The following is a 6000-nucleotide window of genomic DNA, read 5'->3' on the forward strand; positions in this document are numbered from 1 at the left end:
TTTAACAAATATAGAGAGCCCAGCCTTTATCAAATTACTTTTTAAAAAGTACTCTGTAAAGCGGCATGCAGAGGCAGTAACTGTGGTGTGTTTACCCCAAGTAAATATTTACCCAGGAGAAAGGGCCTGTGTATTGTTAAAGATACTGTTAAAGATATGATTCTTCACCTCCAGCATTCCTGACCAAGGCAAAGGGGACTCTCTCCACAAGAAAACTGCCATAGCTTATATCACTCTTTAATACTCAAAGGATTTTCAGAGGGAGACCAGATTGATTAAAGCAAAAAAAAAAAAAGAAAGGTAAGAAATCACAAATTTATTTTGTGCCAAGTGAAGGGGTTATTCTGAGTCCAGCCTTGGTCAAATGGTGGAGGTTGGATAGCAGCCAGGCTTGTTAATTCATGAGCCAGACGCACCTCTATATTCCCAGGAAAGCATCTGAAGTGAGCAGTCTCAATTGCTCTGCTCTCATCAGCTTGTGTCTTTGTTAATCACAGGCCAAGAGTAGAAGAGGAGAATTGTATAGACTTGGGAGACTGGGACAGCTGAGAAAATCACAATTAAAAAAATCACTGACATTTATGTAGTAAGTCCTTACTGGTTTTCCATTATCGCATACATTATCTCCTTTAACTTCAAGCAGTTTGGGGGGGAGGTGACCACCACCACCGCCACCATCTTTATCACATCACCATCATCACCACCCCAACATCATCACCATCACTATCACCATAATTATCATCATCTCCAAGTGGAAGAATGAAAGTGAAGATTCTGAAGGGTTAGGTAACTTGCCTAAAGTCAAGCTACTAGTAAGTTGAATTAGGTCTTTTGAGTCCAAATATTTTGCTCTTTCAGCTATGCTATCTTCTCTCAGTTTGGAAGTCTGAATGGTAAAAAAAAAAAAAAAATCAAAGATTTACAAACATGGGTGGCTCTAGAATTTTTGGATGCCAAGTACTTAGTACAGCAATATGGTCAGAAAAGGGGTCTGTCCTCCACTGGAAACTGTTTGCAGCGTAAGCATATGAGTTTTTACTCAGATTAAAGAGTTCAAATCATTCAAAATAGCAATGCTTTCTGAAAAAGCTTTTTATCATGCTTTATATTAAGACTCCAAATTCTAATTTATTTTTTAGTCTTTAGAGATGCTAATGGAGATTAATAGCGGGCTGAGGCATGCCCCACCTCAAAGACATCCTTGGTAACCCTGAACATATAAACCAGAAGTTGAAGGAGAAGAGATTGTTTTTCGTAATATTTCAGTCATATAATTTATCTGAAAGTGGTTAAAAGTGCCTTCTACAAATCCTATCTGCATATTTAATTCTTTGACACACTTTTCTTCAAATGCCATTCTATCAGTTCGTTGTGCTGTTATAAATAGGAAGGAAAATCCCACCATAGAACATGTTTTCATATTTACTCCCTCTCAGAGTTTCCTGAATGCCAATTCATAGAGAGAAAAAAAAAAAATCTTCAACTGCTCAACCAGCTGACTCAATTTGTGATCTGAAAGTCAAGTTATCTTCTTCCTGGTTCTCGGCTCATCACTTCTTACACTGAATGGGCAGTTTAGAATGACGTCGAAAGGGAGAAGAGACCAGCCGGTGTCCCCCGTTGCTGTTTGAGTTGTACAGTATAAACATTTAAACTTTTAACTCCCAGTGATCCAAAGACTAAGAAGGAAAGATTTGCAGTGAAAAGATGGCACCATAACCTCGTCACTTTCCAGAAGGCAGCAACTTGTTTTTAGTTCTCTTTATTTTATTTAGAAATCATTATTTCCTAGGGTTAAACCTCCTAATACAGCAGAGGTGACATACCCTCAAGATCTTTTCTCTGTTTACTAGGTTATCTATTAATGACAATCTTTACAAAGCTTGACACAGTGTTTTCTCTCTCCCTCAGTTGGGAAAATAGACACCCTGCCAAAAGTTCACATTTTCCTCACTTTTATATTTTAACATCTAGAATTTTTTACTTGTATCCATCATTGATCTTCAAGTGTCTTCTGCCTGAAGCCTCTGTTAAGCAAGTTGAGGCATGAAAAAAGCGTAAGATATGGAAAGTCCACACGTGAAAGAATGACGATAATATAAATTATCATTAACTTGCCTTCTGGAGTGAAGCTGGCCATTATACCTGCCTTTTGATTGTTATCCCAGCGTATATGTCAAAATCTTTCTCTTAAAAATATCTAAAAGTGATCAAGTAAATTGTCGTTTTTCTTGAAGGGAAATTCTTGATGAGTGATGAGATACACTCTGTCTACACAGCACAAAGTGAAGTGGTTTTTCAGCTCAAACGACCTGGTTTGTCTATCAACAAGGATCGAACACTTCAGATTCTTGACAAATCCCTTCACTCTGCAGTGTACACATGGTATGGAATCATCACCCTCCTAGTCGGCCAGGCATATACACATTTCAGGCGCCCCAGAAACCAGCCCCCAATCCAGCCTGGAACTTACTGTCAAGGAAGTACATGAGTGTTCAATATCCCACCAGCCCCTGCATTGTGGTTTCATTTTCTTCTGTCCATTTTTACTTGACAGGACCAGTCACTATCTTTTTTTTTCTTCCTCTCTGTCCTTCTTCTGGTACTTGAAATAGTCATTTCAACTTGACTCAACTAATACCTTTTCCTTCTTTAAAATCTCTCCTGAAACCAACTGAATTGCAAACATTTTCATTAAACATCACAGCTGTTTGGTAAATAATCAACAGACAAAATTTAGCCATCCAAAAATAAATGAGAAGTGGAATAAGCCTACACTTGCTAAGCACAGTAAAACATGTGAGGTATAGGTAACGGGATACATCACATTTCTTTAATAAATAGGTTGACTTCAGTAAGTGAAGTAACTCCCATCAAAGAGCAAGGGCAATACTCCCAACTTATTTCACTGCTTTGGTCATAACAACTACACATTTCTTTTTTTTTTTTTTAACTAATTTTTTCCCCACACAAACAATGGGTATGCATATACTTGTAGTTTTCAACTCAAGTCCTGTAGAATATATACTCAAGGCTATCTCATACTATTCCTAAAAAGACTTTACTGGCTGCTTATAGAGATATTAAATAAGCATTTAAAATGCTTTCTTTGTGATACTGGGCCCCTTTTTGGCTTTGGCCTGATCTAAATAAGTCACCCTGAGGTCACTGGGGGCCATAAATCAGGGGGGTGGACTTGTGGCTAAGACAGCCTGCATAGCTTTAGTGCAATGTGCTATTTTAGTTTGTGCCCCTGAAATGACACCATCTCTTTGGCACCAGCCAAAGCAAGCTTCCTAGACATCTATGGGAAGGGAGTGTTTTGCAGTAATCCAAGGCATAGGTCACACAGGCATGAAATATTGTGGGGAGGTCTGTGTCTGCTCCAGACCCTGTGACAAATAAAGTAGGGAAAACGACTTCCAACCAAAACGTTTATCCAGGATTCCAGGAATGGAAATTGACCCAAGCAATCTCGGCAAATTGCGAAAGCAAAGAGTGGCCAACTTTTTTCAACCCAGGAAACTAAGGCAGCCTCTTCCTGTCCCTTCTCCAATCCCATTACTTGGGTCCACTTGACAACCCCAGGCATGGATGTTTTTGAGAAAGGGCTAACATAGCTAAATAACAATTATTATATCTACATGCTATAAAATGTGGCATAATCAAACAAAAAGGTCCAACTCTCTCTAGCCAAGGCACATAACACTTTTATGTTCTCTTTCTCAACACTTTTTCCATAGAGGGTATGGACTTAACCAGTCTGAACTTTCAGGATTTATTGGTTTTGTACATAATTTTAATTTAATCTCTTCTTCCTTCTTTCTTTTAATTTTGGAAAGGGCAAATGTAATTCAGTAAATATCAAAACGTGCCAGATTACAACAGGTTGCATAATTGTTTACCCATTTTAAAAAATCTACCTTGGCTTCATAAGCAGTTTACACAGAAAGACAAAGTGGGCATCTATTCTATACTTACAATTCTCTTTTTGTTAAAACTTTTGCAATTTTCTTGCTCTCTCTGAGCTGAAGATCCCATTGAAAGGGAAAAAAATGCTAACTTACTTGGCTTGGGGAAAGGAGAGAGGTTTGGTTCGAAAGTGTGTGGCATTTTTTTTCAAGCATCTGTCAGTCTCTTTAAGAGCGACAGGCAGCTAATGGTCGAGTGGGCTTCCCTTTGAGTTTCTCTCTATCTGGGAGAGTTCTTCTCCTTTGGGGAGTTTGAAACAACTTTCTTAGATACTGTAATCCAGGACAGGAGAAGTATTCTTATGCTATGCTGCATTGTACCAGAACATTCGAAGGTCTGGCAAAGCTTTGCAGTTTCCTGTGGTCTTTCTAGAAGCAAGATTTTAAAAGGCATGTAAGTGTCCAGGGACTACATAAGCCTGAGAAATACTTTGCCCACATGACCGTGAACTCGTGGAGTTTTATTTTTCTAATCATTGCACTTGACCACAGATTACTGAGCACTGCTGAAAACAAAGGCAGTGAGGGCTTGTGGTTCTAAGGAAAGAAGGACTGCAACTTGAACTTGTGCCAAGGAGTACTTCTGACTGCTAGCCTGCTGGCTGACCACCACCTGGGGAACTGTTTCCTCCACACACGAATCCCGTTCTGTTCTTGAAAGCTGGCCAAGGGCCTCCACTGTGCGTGACACTTTTTTTCTATTATTATTATCACCATCATAATTGTTAGAGTTATCATTACTATTATTATCCATCCAGCTATTTCTACTAACATACACCAGACTGGCTGTCAAGAAGGCACAGTGACAAAACAGATGAAAGCCCTTTAATTTGATAAGTTTGAAACAGCAATGGGAAAGGAGCCCTCTAATTCCAATGACTGGTTTTTCAATGGCTTGGTAATCAAACCAATCATTCCCGCAAGAAGGAATAAAGTCTACTGGATAGTAACCATTTTCTAAATGGCATGGTGATATAAAAATAAATAAATACATAGTGATATTTGGAAAGCCAACCTGAGGTGGGGGTGGGGGAGGGAGGGAGAGAAAGAGGAATAAAATATTGGGGTTTCTGGTGGGTAGGTGGGTGACTGCTTTTCTCTCTCTCCCTCTCCCTCTCTCCCTCTCACTAATCATATGCAATGCTCCCCTAGAACAAGATCAAAGTTACACACCAATGCTTCTTAATTTCGTGAACTTTAACATTTTCTTTAACCACAGAAAACAATAGCTGAAGCAAACAGGATCTCAGAAAGGCAGTTAAAAAAATACATTGTGAGCATGACTCAGTTTTTTCTTCCCAGATCTTTATGTGGTCCATAAATCTAAATGGATTATATATACTTTTAACCAAATGGACCTAAATTCTAAATTTGTTTTTCTTTAGGGGGAAAGGGTCCTTTAAAAATGTGTCCATTGCAAGGAAATATGGTTGCCTTGGTAACAAGCTCCTAGGCATCTTCCTTCCTTTATGTTAGAGGAAACTCACTGGACCGAAAGCTTTCTGCTTTCTTAGGCATGTTAAATTGAGCTAAAAGCATGGAGGAAAACTAGAGCAAGCTTGAACTCTTCTAGGTAGATGTATGCCACTGTGCAGAGAAGATGAAGTAATAGAATGCTGGAGCTTTTCAAATGAGATCTGAGAGAATGTGTAATCAACACTCTTGCTTTAGGTAAAAAATGAGGCTCAGCAAGATTAAGTGACTTGCCCAAGATCCTACATCTACATAACAGCAGGTGCAGGGCTACAATCCAGGCTCCTGACAACTTGTCCAGTGCTGTTTCCACCAAGGCATACATCTGAAAAGTGGTTTATAAACTGATTTTTTGTAATAAGTCCTATTCTGAATATACTAGGTTAACCAGACATGTGAAAAAACTCTGTGCAGAATTCCTTTTATACATTGCTTTCTAACCTATTCTAAGAACCCATTTTTGTGAATACATAGTCAGAATTAGTAGTTATTGAGTGCTTACCGTGTTTGAGGCACTATTCTAAGCACCTTCCCTGTAACAATATTTAATCCGCAC

Source organism: Eubalaena glacialis, chromosome 7 (genome assembly GCF_028564815.1).
Source record: "Eubalaena glacialis isolate mEubGla1 chromosome 7, mEubGla1.1.hap2.+ XY, whole genome shotgun sequence".
Lineage (NCBI taxonomy): Eukaryota > Metazoa > Chordata > Mammalia > Artiodactyla > Balaenidae > Eubalaena > Eubalaena glacialis.